The following is a 15,371-nucleotide window of genomic DNA, read 5'->3' on the forward strand; positions in this document are numbered from 1 at the left end:
TTTGAGTCTTTCCACGCTTCGGTGACGGTTCACCGGTCGCTGTCCACTCAGCCGACTGTCGATTGGATTCAGGAGTGTAGTGATGGAGCCATGTTTCATTCATTGTCACATATCGATGGAAAAACTCGAGTGTATTACGAGTTAACAGCTGCAAACACCGCTCAGAATCATCAACACGTTGTTGTTTTTGGTCAAATGTGAGCTCGCTCGGCAACCATTTTGCACAGAGCTTCCGCATATCCAAATATTGATGAATGACATGACCAACACGTTCCTTTGATATCTTTAAGGCTTCTGCTTTCTCGATCAACTTCATTTTACGGTCATTCAAAATCATTTTGTGGATTTTATTTATGTTTTCGTCGGTAACCACCTCTTTCGGGCGTCCACTGCGTTCACCGTCTTCTGTGCTCATTTCACCACGCATGAATTTTGCATACCAATCAATTATTGTTGATTTCCCTGGGGCAGAGTCCGGAAACTCATTATCAAGCCAAGTTTTTGCTTCCACCGTATTTTTTCCCTTCAGAAAATAGTATTTTATCAAAACACGAAATTCCTTTTTTTCCATTTTTTCACAATAACAAAAGTTGCTTCACAAAAGACGCTCTATCTCACAAACTAATTGACTTACAGACGTCGAATCATTTGAAGGTTGGTACTATATAAAAATAATATGCCTTTAATACTAGCGACGCGATCTATGTGCCAGACCGAGGACATTTCAGCCAACCTGTTACGAGTAAATAGTTTGCCCGATTTTCACAAATTTCGATACATTACCCACACTCATTAAGCGATTTCCTCTTTTTATACCAACCACCATAGAATGGTGACAGGGGCTAATAAGTTTGTCATTCCATTTGTAAGACATTGAAATATAGATTTCCGACTATATGAAGTTTATATATTCTTGATCAGGGAGAAATTCGAAGACGATATAACCATGTCCGTCTGGCTGTCGGTTGTAATCAAGCTACAGTCTTCAATAATGAAGCAATCGAGCTGAAATTTTTCGGTCTAAATTTTTTCATAGTCTCCATATAAACCGACCTCCCGATTTGGGGTCTTGGGGTTATAGAAACCGTAGTTTTTATAAAATTTGCCTGAAATTAGAAATCTACAGGTATTTTAGGACTCTAAAGAGGTGTATCAAAAATGGTGAGTATCGGTTCATGTTTTGGTATAGCCCCCATATAAACCGATCTACCGATTTTACTTCTTGGGCTTCTACAATTCGTAGTTTTTATCCAATTTGCCTGAAATTATAAATCAAGAGGTATTTTAGGACCATAAAGAGGTGTACCAAAAATGGTGAGTATCGGTCCATGTTTTGGTATAACCCCTACATAGAGCGATCTCCCGATTTTATTTCTGGGGTTTCTAGAATCCGTAGTTTTTATCCGATTTGGTAAAATTAAAAATCTAGAGGTATTTTAGGACCACAAAGAGGTTTGCTAAAATTGGTCCATGTTTTGGTATAGCCCCCATATAGACCAATCTCCCGACTTTACTTCTTGGACTCCTAGAATCCGTAGTTTTTATCCAATTTGCCTAAAATTACCAATCTAGAATTATTTTAGGTTCATCAAGAGGTATACCAAATAGGGTGAGTATCGGTTAATGTTTTGGTATAACCCCTATATAGACCGATCTCCCGATTTTATTTCTGGGGCTTCTAGAATCCGTAGTTTTTATCCAATTTGCCTGAAATTGGAAATCTAGAGGTATTTTAGAACCATAAAAAGGTACACAGAAAAAAATTTCACAAAAATTTTTCCAATTAAAATCTTAATTGAGTTTTAAAAAATATTCAATTAAAAATTTAATTGATCCAACAAATTTTTTAATTGAAATAAAAATCAATCACACAAATTAATAGTATCAATTAAATATTTAATTGGATCAATTAATTTTTTAATTGTCTGTCAATTAATTTTTTAATTGATACTATCATTTCTGTGATTGAAGACATTTCAATTAAAAAATTAATTGGATCAATTAATTTCGTGATTAATTCAGAAAAAAATTTTTTTGTGTGTAGTGAGTATTGTTATTGTTTTGATATAGCCTCCATATAAAACGATCTCCAGATTTTACTTCTTGGGCTTATAGAAACCGAAGATTTTTTCCAATTTGTCTGACATTGAAAATTGGGAGAAGTATTTTAGGACCATAAAGAGGTGTGCCGAAAACGGTGATTATCGGTCCGTGATTTAGTATAGCCCCCATGAGACCGATCTCCCGATTTCATTTCTTGGGTTTCTAAAACCCATAGTTTTTATCCGATTTGCCTGAAATTGTAAATATACTGGTATTTTATACTCACAACAAGTATATACGGCCGTAAGTTCGGCCAGGTATGTACCCTCCACCATGGATTGCGTAGAAACTTCTACGAAAGACTGTCATCCACAATCGAATTAATTGGGTTGTGGTATCTTAAAACTTCTTAACATCGTTTTCTAAATTGTGAGTTAGTCCATACGTGGTATATATTAGACAAAAAAGGTATTTATAGGTAAGTCTACAAATAATTACGAATCGATATGGACTTTTGCACGGTACGTAGAGAGCCAGAATTGAAATATGTGGGTTGGTTATATATGGGCTATATACAATTATGAACTTGATATGGACCAATTTTAGTGTGATTGGGGATCAATTTATCTGAGGGCTATATATAACTATAGACCGATATGGACCTAGTTAGGCATGGTTGTTAACGGCCATATACTAGCACAATGTACCAAATTTCAACTGGCTCGGATGAAATTTGCTCCTCCAAGTGGGTCCAAACCAAATCTCGGGATCGGTTTGTATGGGGGCTTTATATGATTATGGACTGATATGCACCACTTTTGGCATGGTTGTTAAATATCATATACTATCACCACGTACCAAATTTTAACCAGATCGGATGAATTTTGCTTCTCCGAAAGGGACCGGGGGTCAAATCTGGGGATCGGTTTATATGAGGGGGCTATATATAATTATGGACCGATGTGGACCAATTTTTGCATGGTTGTTGGATACCGTATACTAGCATCACGTACCAAATTTCAACCGAATGGGATGAGTTTTGCTCTTCCAAGGAGCTCCGGAGGTCAAATCTGGGTATCGGTTTATATGGGGGCTATATATAATTATGGACTGATACGAAGCAATTTTGGTGTTTGAGGCTATATGTTAACACCACGTATCAAATTTCAACTGAATCAGATGGATTTTGGTCTTCAAAGAGGCTCCGAAGGTCAAATGTGGTGATCGGTTTATATGGGGGCTACATATATATATGGACTGATGTGGACTAATTTTTGCATGGTCATTAGAGAACATATACCAACACCATGTACCAAATTTCAGCCGAATCGGTTGAAATTTGCTTCTCTTAGAGACTCGGCAAGCCAAATCGTGGGATCGGTTTATATGGGGGCTATATATAATTATGGACCGATGTAGACCAATTTTTGCATGGTTGTTAGAGACCATATACCAACACCATGTACCAAATTTCAGCCGGATCGGATGAAATTTGGTTCTCTTAGAGGATCCGCAAGCCAAATTTGGGGGTCCGTTTATATGGGGGCTATACGTAAAAGTGGACCGATATGGCCCATTTGCAAATCCATTCGACCTCAATCAATAACAACTACTTGTGCCAAGTTTCAAGTCGATAGCTTGTTTCGTTCGGAAGTTAGCGTGATTTCAACAGACGGACGGACGGACGGACATGCTCAGATCGACTCAGAATTTCACCACGACCCAGATAATATATACTTTATGGGGTCTTAGAGCAATATTTCGATGTGTTACAAACGGAATGACAAAGCAAATATACCCCCATCCTATGGTGGAGGGTATAAAAACGTGTATCGCATTTATTTTTTATCGGTCCATTTGGTAAGGCCTCCATATAGACCGATTTCACTTCTTAAGGGCGTACTGATCATGAAAATTGCTTGAAACTGAATGTAATATTTCCAGATTTTACTTCTCGTAATCGTTTAAATAATAAAATTTACAGATTTAAAATATCAAATCAAGACGTTATTTAATAATTTTATGTTATTGATTTCTCTAAAACTCAAACAAAATCTAAAAAAAAATCTTTAAAATTATCTTCGGGAAGTGTACGGGTTGAACTGCTGTGCTTGGGCCCGGCCGAACTTACTGCTGTATATACTTGTTTTAATATAAGTGGCCTTGACAGGGTTACGGTAGATGCAAAATCAATTATAGCTCCTAATGTAAGCCATTGCTGTTCAGATTAAAGTAAAGGTCACATAAACATGTACAACCTAATATTCGTAAATGTGGAAATGCGCTTTGTCTCCCAAAACATCTATGAATGATATCCCCCAAAAATTTTGTTTGCTAATGCAGTAGAGGTTTTTTAGGGTATAATATAGTCGGCCGCGCCTGACTTTCTACTTAACTAACTTGTTATTACATCAAACATATATCACATAACCTAGCCATATAATGCAGTAAAATTAGAGTATAATTATTTAATTATTTCTCAACTATATGTTTGTTTATGTTATAATTTAGTGATAAGTAATAAGTAATGTTAATATATCCGACAATGCCACAATTTCTCGTCAATACAACTACAACTTGTGGTAGCAGAACCTTCCTCAGACCTATAATGTCAGCTTCATTCAAAAGTTATCATCCTTGCTTGTGATTGTCACAAATCAATTAAATAAAGTCGACCATTTAAATACACACTTTTTATATTGCTTTGTATGAAACACCTAACAACTTTAGTTGGAAAATATTTTCAAACTACCATAAAAGTTTTCAATAAAAAATACTAATTTCCATCTGGTCACTGACCAGTGGCCAGACGAAAAACTTTTAGTCTGATACTGGTTAAATATCTAACTACCATTTGAACACATGTTGCATGGCAAATTAAACAAACTGTAGAATATAACAAGAATTATATAAACGAAATAATCTGCTGTCTGTTAGTTTCGAAATTACTTGTTTTTTTTTCTCGTTTCATTGAGCATACATCTGCATGTTCTGCAAAAATTAAAAAAAATGAGTAACACGAAAAAACTTTTATATTAACTCTTCACAGGGAGTCTTTTTTTCAGTCAATTTGAATGGATGATGAACAGTATTTCTTGCATACCTAGTGATAGTTAAAATGCTTGGTTTAATAGATGGGAAAAACTCTTAATCACTTTTTTTTCATATAGAATCAGAGTTGGTTGGCCATGTATAGTAGTTGGGCAATATTTTCATAACTTATCAAAAGGGAAACCCTTAAACGATAGGGGGTAAAGTTCTGGAACAGCTAAAAGAGTTTTGTGCATCATCGGCTTAATAATGTGCTTTACAGATGCCTTGTTTTACTTCCAATTTTCATTTTGGACTCCATTGCAGATGCAATATGTTGGACTAGCAGTTTGTATTTCGACCCAAAAAACGGATAAAAAGCAACCTGAAGATAAAATTGAAAAAGTTTTCAGGGGAAACTCACATATACCTCACGTCAGCTACGTTACTACAATGGGTTATTTTAAATGAATAGCAAATTTTAATAAAAACTAACCAAGATAGTTAAAACCTGTACATACGGCCTTAAGTTGGACCGGGCGAATATTGAATAACTACTACAAAGAAACACGTACGAGTATACCCAGTAAGTATTGAAAATGTTCTTTTTGGATCCGGAAGTGGTGCAAAATTTACGCAGAAGCGATGCATTTAACATGGACTTGCCATAGGACGGAAGTCCTCCATTTCAACAGCCGTTGCACTGAATTTGCATCACTTCTTTAGGTGTGATCCGAATTCAATGTTTTGGATGTAAATTAAAAAAATTTGTGATATTTTGTCAAATAAATAATTTTTATAATTTTTAATGGATTCTCACGCTTGTCGGAAACGTTTGACCTCAAATATTTTAAAAATTCACAATTTTTTTAAAATTGGATTTAGCATTTTTTCGACAAAATTTAAATGATTTGTACCATTTTATGAATTCTTACCCTGTTTTTAACCTATTTGAAACAAAAAAAATAAAATTAGCCATTAAAAGCATGAAAAAACCAAGTTATAAAAAAACTGAATTAAAATAACTTCTTGGGTAGTTAAAATAAAGAACATCATTGGGAGTGCATCTTCTGGAAGTGCTTTTAAAGTTGTGCCTTTGGAATAACTTCCAAATTTTTTTGCTGGGTAATAATGGAGCTAAATTTAAAGTTTATACATTTGGAAACTATATAGAATCGGGAAATATCCTAAAGGCAGCATTGAAGTCCTGGGCAGACAAGCATTTCAGTCGGTCGGACAAAAGTTTTCAACAAAAATCAGCACGTACCCAGAAAGTCGCTTCATTTTTACCGCAAAATAGCCACCAAAAATCTTGGCATTTTGGAGAGTAAGGTTGGTACTAAGAAATAGTACCAGGGCACTTCGTGTGATAGTTTAGGTTAGGTATACTTGCAGCCCGCCATTTCAGGCTCACTTAGTCTATTCAGGCCATTGTGATACCACAGTAGTGAATTTCATTTTTATCAATGAGTGCTGCCCGATTCTATGTTAAGCTCAATGACAAGGTACCTCCTTTTTATAGCCGAGTCCGAACTACGTTCCATATTGCAGTGAAACTACCTACACACAAAAAAATATCACGAACATTTTTCCAATTAAAATTTTAATTGAGTTTTAAAAAATATTCAATTAAAAATTTAATTGATCCAAAAAAATTTTTAATTGCAACGAAAATTAATCACAAAAATAATAGTATCAATTAATTTTTTAATTGGATCAATTAACTTTTTAAATGACCTTCAATTAATTTTTTAATTGATGCTATCCTTTCTGTGATTGAAGACATTTCAATTAAAAATTAATTGGATCAATTAATTTCGTGATTGAATCAGATTTTTTTTTTTTGAGTGTAGAAAAGCTTTGAAACGTTCAGAAATGTCACCAACTTTACAGAGGTGGGATAATCCCTCGCTGAAAAACTTTTTGGTGTTTGGTCGAAACTGAGTTCATTGCACCACGGTGGCTCCCTTCATGTGATGGTTTTGTCGGTCGATTAAACGCCATAATTTATACCAAAGGTAAGCAATTCGAACAAATCTAAACTTATTCTACAATGTAAATAAACTTATTGTAAAATTTTCCGAATTTTTTGCTTTTTAACAAAAAACTCAAAGAAATGTTGCGCTTTATTTGATTGCATTATATATTATCCACTCTGTATTCCTACAAAACGTCAGATCGGGAAATGAGTCTATTTAGCAGCTATATCAAAACATGGATCGATAGATAGTTTAAATTTGGAATGTTTTCGACTCCCAAATGTTGGCACCTGGCATTTACAAGATACAGGTCCCAACATTTGGGAGTCGAAAACATTCCAAATTTAAACCGATTGAAGGGAGTAAAATGGAAACAAATTAAGGAATTCGTCGAAAGCACTGAATTCTTAAAATAGACATGGGGTTATAATTATAAACTAGAGCGCACAACAAGCCGATTTCTGGCTTAGGTGTATGTCATATGACATGAGACGGAGAAATCCGACTCCTCTCTTCAACCTAACCTAACCTGGACCTATAGACACCATATTCAGGACACATATTTGTGGATCAAAAATACCTCTATATTGGACGATGAACATGGAACATTTTTATCGCAAAAATTTAGTTTTCTCAGCAAACGTATACATGAATGTCAAAATCATGGTGATTTTCGAGATCATAATATGGTTGCGACAAACATGTTACATGTTTCCCGTAAAAAAAAAACAAACATTTTGCCCTTAAAGCATGTTTGTCATGGTGCTTATACCCTGCGCCATACTGTGGAACAGGGTATTATAAGTTAGTGCATATGTTTGCAACACCCAGAAGGAGACGAGATAGACACATGGTGTCTTTGGCAAAAATGCTCAGGGTGGGCTCCTGAGTCGATATAGCCATATCCGTCGTAGCTTTAGTCCAATCGACTTCAAAATTTGGCACAAGTATGAGTTTTGGCTCACAATAGAACCCTATTGATTATGGAAGAAATCGGTTCAGATTTAGATATAGCTCCCATATATATCTTTCGTCCGATATGGACTAATACGGTCCCAGAAGCCAGAGTTTTACCCCAATTTGGTTGAAATTTTGCACTAGGAGTACAATTAGTAGTGTAGTCAAGTGTAGCACATTTTATTGAAATCGGTTCAGATTTAGATATAGCTCCCATATATAGCTTTCGCCCGATTTACACTCATATGACCACGAAGGTCAATTTTTTGCGCCGATTTAGTTGAAATTTTGCACAGCGAGTAGAATTAGTATTGTAGCTATGCGTGCCAAATTTGGTTGAAATCGGTTCAGATTTATATATAACTCCCATATACAGCTTTCGCCCGATTTACACTCATATGACCACGGAGGCCAATTTTTTGCTCCGATTTAGTTGAAATTTTGCACACGGAGTAGAATTAGTATTGTAGCTATGCGTGCCAAATTTGGTTGAAATCGGTTCAGATTTAGATATAGCTCCCATATATATGTTTTTATGATTTCGACAAAAATGGTCAAAATACCAACATTTTCCTTGTAAAATCGCCACTGCTTAGTCGAGAAGTTGTAAAAATGACTCTAATTTTCCTAAACTTCTAATACATGTATATCGAGCGATAAATCATAAATAAACTTTTGCGAAGTTTCCTTAAAATTGCTTCAGATTTAAATGTTTCCCATATTTTTTTACAAAAGTTGTGTTCCACCCTAGTGCATTAGCCAACTTAAATTTTGAGTCTATCGATTTTGTAGAAGTCTATCAAATTCTGTCCAAATCGAGTGATATTTAAATGTATGTATTTGGGACAAACCTTTACAAAGGGTGATTTGTTAAGAGCTTGACAACTTTTAAAAAAAAAAAACGCATAAAATTTGCAAAATCTCATCGGTTCTTTATTTGAAACGTTAGATTGGTCCATGACATTTACTTTTTGAAGATAATTTCATTTAAATGTTGATCGCGGCTGCGTCTTAGGTGGTCCATTCGGAAAGTCCAATTTTGGGCAACTTTTTCGAGCATTTCGGCCGGAATAGCCCGAATTTCTTCGGAAATGTTGTCTTCCAAAGCTGGAATAGTTGCTGGCTTATTTCTGTAGACTTTCGACTTGACGTAGCCCCACAAAAAATAGTCTAAAGGCGTCAAATCGCATGATCTTGGTGGCCAACTTACCGGTCCATTTCTTGAGATGAATTGTTCTCCGAAGTTTTCCCTCAAAATGGCCATAGAATCGCGAGCTGTGTGGCATGTAGCGCCATCTTGTTGAAACCACATGTCAACCAAGTTCAGTTCTTCCATTTTTGGCAACAAAAAGTTTGTTAGCATCGAACTATAGCGATCGCCATTCACCGTAACGTTGCGTCCAACAGCATCTTTGAAAAAATACGGACCAATGATTCCACCAGCGTACAAACCACACCAAACAGTGCATTTTTCGGGATGCATGGGCAGTTCTTGAGCGGCTTCTGGTTGCTCTTCACTCCAAATGCGGCAATTTTGCTTATTTACGTAGCCATTCAACCAGAAATGAGCCTCATCGCTGAACAAAATTTGTCGATAAAAAAGCGGATTTTCTGCCAACTTTTTTAGGGCCCATTCACTGAAAATTCGACGTTGTGGCAGATCGTTCGTCTATTCATGATGAAATGTCAAAGCATACTGAGCATCTTTCTCTTTGACACCATGTCTGAAATCCCACGTGATCTGTCAAATACTAATGCATGAAAATCCTAACCTCAAAAGAATCACCCTTTATATAGCACCCCAACACATTTGACGGATGTGATATTGTATCGAAAATTTAGATCTACAAAGTGGTGCAGGGTATAATATAGCCAGTCCCGCCCGACTTTAGACTTTCCTTACTTGTTTCTTTTCGGAAAAAGTGCTTTGTCTGTACAGAATGGTCATTTTTTAAAATGTTACCAGCAACCTAAAAAAATGCTATCATTTCACCTAGCAGAAAAGAATTCAAAGAAGGAAACAGGGCAATCGCAGAACTCTCGTTTGTTGGCAGTGCTGAAAATGCCCGCAACCTGCCTCTTTGCGTGGCGTTATTTTCATAACAGGATTCGTAGCCTTTTCACAATTTTGCCTGTTTTTTAGTCCCTCTGTTAAAGTCGAATGTCTTGGAATCAAGGCAAATTTTTCCTACAATAAAGAAAAGTATTTTGTTGGGAATTAAGATTCTTTGCCGTGAAATATCTATTTTATTTGGGATTTTAAACTGGCATTTATTTTTACATGAATAACGTTGATAATATATCGCAGAAAGAAAACGAAAATTCGATAAATGAGATATTCATGCTAATTTTAAATATATAGGGCCTCGATTTAAAGCTCACAAAATATATTTATTCCAAAATCCGTAAGTGGAGGTCAAACTCTTTGAATAGAACTAAGCTTTTGTTCGAGTGTATAAAAAGAAATCCTTTTGAAAAATTTTCCAAATTTTTTCTTTAATGTCTTAATTCACAAATACACAAAATATTCATTTTTTTCAACCATACCTTATTCTCGTACCCTTTTTCCCCATATCGGAATCTAAAATCACACGAATAAATGGACTAAAGACCAAACCAACACACCATGGTTGAAAAAGCATAGCAACACCACATGAAATCCATTAAAACAGTCGACACGCTTCCTAAGAGGTCAATGCATTTTTTATTACAACAAAATGTTTGTTCTCATTCTACTGCATCAGAGTAACAATATGTTCGATGGTCTGCTCGAACGTCTACCATGGTTGTGGTTGTTTGATGTTTGTTATTCCCTCAGCACCCACTCGAACGTAGGCCAACAGAGTTCTCAACAAATTTTTAGAGTCACTGGTGAAGTCATAGAGAGAATGGCCGATCTACTGAATGAGTCTATGTTTACTAACTATGTTACTACTCCAGATTCCTCCAGTGCATTAATACAGCTGGGTGGGTGGATGAATTCCATGTTGAGTGAGTACAACCACCCGAACTAGAAGTACGAGTACTACTTACAAACACAACACAACTGTGAAAACTAAAGGCCTACCGCAAACATGGCTAATGCAAAGCGTATGGACCATAAAATGTTCATACATATGTAAGCACTAAGTTTTGTTCGTTTTAACCACAGACATTCGTTTTACTCCAGGAAAAAGCGCTTAACAAGGATTCTCATGGCTTTTCGGTTGGTTGGTTAGTTGCCGCGACATTTGTATGCATGTCTCCCAGTCGGTTTGTGGGTGTAGTAAAGTATCACACGCATATAGCGACAAAAAAACCAGCAAGAATCGGAACGCATGAAAACCAATTGTCAACGCTTCCATATTTCCTAAATGAACCCATGTTCAACTAACGTGCATTTTAACTTGAAGCACGTTTCGCATGTCCTCATTTACTTGAACGCTTTTGAATAGAAGCTAAATGGGGATAAATTTAAGATTTCACGTGTTTGGAAAATAATTATTCGACTTGAGCTTTTGACCCATAAGGAATAGCTTGAGGGCGGATTTAATACTTTCATCGGGAAACAGTATTAATGTGAAACGACATACAGTAGAACTAAGACCATAAGAAGTAGGAAAAAAGAAAAAAAAATCCATTAAATAATTAGCCATGAGAACACAAAAAGTTCAACAATATTATTCAATAAAAATTTTAATAGAATTTAAAAACATTTTCAATAAAAAGATTAACTACTCTTTTACATCGACTATTTCTTATACTCTCCATCAGTAGACCCCATTATCCCAGCAAAAAAGAACTTCCAAAAAACTAGTGAAATCCCCAATTTGTGATCCGGAAGTAGTGCAAACTTGGATCATCTCCAATGAATTTTACATGGGCTTGTCATAGGATGGATCCTTTGTATTAGTTTAGAAGATGTGCCTTGGAAGTTCATTTGGATGAAGATATTTAAAAAAAAACTAAAAAACGATTTTTTTCCAATTTAAATTTTTATTTTTATCAGTATTTTTAGTTACACTTTTATTTTCTTATTATTTAATTTTTACAAATTGAAAATCTTCTTCGCTTCCACCGGGGGTTGAACCTGGGTCTGTTGGCACCATAACAGAACGCCATAGTACACTCAGCCACAAACGCCATTGAACATGGTGCATCAAAACGTCTACTCAAATGTTTGTGATATTAACCTAATGACACCACGGCATAACATTCTAACTACTTATTATTATGAATGAAAGACTTACCAGCGGCAATTTTTTTATTAAATATAAAAAAAAATTATGTTATACATCGGTTTTATTTTATTTTTTTTTTTATACCCACCACCATAGAATGGTGACGGGGTATAATAAGTTTGTCATTCCGTTTGTAACGCATCGAAATATCGATTTCCGACTATATAAAGTATATATATTCTTGATCAGGGAGAAATTCTAAGACGATATAAGCATGTCCGTCTGTCTGTCTGGCTGTCTGTTGTAATCACGCTACAGCATTCAATAATGGAGCTATCGTCCTGAAATTTGGCACAGAATCGTCTTCTGTCTGCGCGCAGGTCAAGTTCGAAGATGGGCTATATCGGGCCATGTTTTGGTATAGCCCCCATATAAACCGACCTCCCGATTTGGGGTCTTTCGCTTATAGAAACCGTAGTTTTCTTCCAATTTGCGCGAAATTGAAAATCTAGAGGTATTTTGGGACCTTAAAGAGGTGTGCCAAAAATGGTGAGTGTCGGTCCATGGTTTGGTATAGCCCCCATATAAACCGACCTCCCGATTTGGGGTCTTTCGCTTATAGAAACCGTAGTTTTCATCCAATTTGCGCGAAATTGAAAATCTAGAGATATTTTGGGACCTTGAAGAGGTGTGCCAAAAATGGTGAGTGCCGGTCCATGTTTTGGTATAGCCCCCATATAAACCGACCTCCCGATTTTACTTCTTGGGCTTATAGAAACCGTAGTTTTTATCCAATTTGCCTGAAATTGGAAATCTAGAGGTATTTTTGGGCCATAAAGAGGTGTGCCGAAAACGGTTAGTATCGGTCGGTATTTTAGTATAGCCCCCATAAGAACGATTTCCCGATTTAACTCCTTAGGTTTCTAGAAACCGTAGTTTTTATCCGATTTGCCTGAAATTGTAAATATTCTCGTATTTAAGGCTCACAAAAACGTGTATCGGATTAAGTTTTTATCGGTCCATTTGGTAATGCCTCCATATATACCAATTTCACTTCTTGTGAGTACAGAAGGCGCACTGATCATGAAAATTGCTTGAAACTCAATGGAAAATTTCCAGATTTTATTTTTCGGGTGAAAATCTACAGATTTAAAATTTTAAATCAAGACGTTATTTTATAATTTTCTTGCACACTTACAAGAGATGTTAATGATTCCTCTAAAACTCAAACAAAAATGGTTCTTATAAATCCAGAATCTGATATAGTCCTCATAGGTGAAATCTTTAAATGTATCTTCGGGAAGTGTCCTCAAGTCCTCAAGCCCTCCTGAAATTTCAAAGGAAATCCTAATATTTGTTTCATGGTGGTGGGTATTTAAGATTCGGCCCGGCCGAACTTACTGCTGTATATACTTGTTGTATAAATATATATTTTTTTCTTTCGTTTTGTTTTTTTATTGTTGTTTTTTATACCCACAACCATAGTATGGTGACGGGGGTATAAAAAGTTTGTCATTCCGTTTGTAACACATCGAAATATCGATTTCCGACTATATAAAGTATATATATTCTTGATCAGGGAGAAATTCTAAGACGATATAACGATGTCCTTCTGTTCGTCTGTCTGTCTGTCTGTTGTAATCACGCTACAGTCTTCAATAATGAAGCAATCGTGCTGAAATTTTGCACAAACTCGTCTTTTGTCTGCAGGCAGGTCAAGTTCGAAGTTGGGCTATATCGGTCCAGGCTTTGATATAGTCCCCATATAAACCGACCTCCCGATTTGGGGTCTTGGGCTTATAGAAATCGTAGTTTTTATCCAATTTGCCTGAAATTGGAAATCTAGAGGTATTGTAGGACCACAAATACGTGTGCCAAAAATTGTGAGTATCGATCCGTATTTTGGTATAGCCCCCATATAGAGCGATCTCCCGATTTTACTTCTTGGGCTTATAGAAGCCGTAGTTTTTATCCAATTTGCCTGAAATTTGAAATCTAGAGGTATTTTATGACCATAAAGAGGTGTGCCAAAAATGGTGAGTATCGGTCCATATTTTGGTATAGCCCCCATATAGACCGATCTCCCGATTTTACTTCTTGGGCTTATAAAAACCGCAGTTTTTATCCAATTTGCCTGAAATTTGAAATCTAGAGGTATTTTATGACCATAAAGAGGTGTGCCAAAAATGGTGAGTATCGGTCCTTGTTTTGGTATAGCCCCCATATAAACCGATCTCCCGATTTTACTTCTTGGGCTTATAGAAACCGCAGTTTTTATTCAATTTATCTGAAATTGGAAATCTAGAGGTATTGTAAGACCACAAATGCGTGCGCCAAAAATTGTGAGTATCGATCCATATTTTGGTATAGCCCCCATATAGACCGATCTCCCGATTTTACTTCTGGGGCTTATAGAAATCGTAGTTTTTATCCAATTTGCCTGAAATTTGAAATCTAGAGGTATTTTATGACCATAAAGAGGTGTGCCCAAAATGGTGAGTATCGGTCCATATTTTGGTATAGCCCCCATATAGACCGATCTCCCGATTTTATTTCTTGGGCTTATAGAAACCGCAGTTTTTATCCAATTTATCTGAATTTGGAAATCAAAAGGTACTTTAGAACCGTAAATAGGTGTGCCAAAAATGGTGAGCATCGGTCCATGTTTTGGTATGGTGCCCATATAAACCGACCTCCCGATTTTACTTCTTGGGCTTATAGAAACCGTAGTTTTTATCCAATTTGCCTGAAATTGGAAATCTAGATGTATTTTAGGACCATAAATAGGTGTGCCGAAAATGATGAGTATCGGTCCATATTTTGGTATAGCCCCCATATAGACCGATTTCCCGATTTTACTTCTTGGGCTTCTAGAATCCAAAGTTTTTATCCATTTTGCCTGAAATTGGAAATCTAGAGGTATTTTTGGGCCATAAAGAGGTGTGCCGAAAACGGTGAGTATCGGTCCATATTTTAGTATAGCCCCCATAAGAACGATTTCCAGATTTAACTCCTTGGGTTTCTAGAAACCGTAGTTTTTATCTGATTTGCCTGAAATTCTAAATATTCTGGTATTTGAGGCTCAGAAAAACGTGTATCGGATTAAGTTTTTATCGGTCCATTTGGTAATGCCTCCATAAAGACCGACTTCACTTCTTGAGGGTGTAGAAGGCCAACTGATCATGAAAATTGCTTGAAACTC

This window comes from Haematobia irritans, chromosome 3 (assembly GCF_050003625.1).
Source record: "Haematobia irritans isolate KBUSLIRL chromosome 3, ASM5000362v1, whole genome shotgun sequence".
Classification (NCBI taxonomy): domain Eukaryota; kingdom Metazoa; phylum Arthropoda; class Insecta; order Diptera; family Muscidae; genus Haematobia; species Haematobia irritans.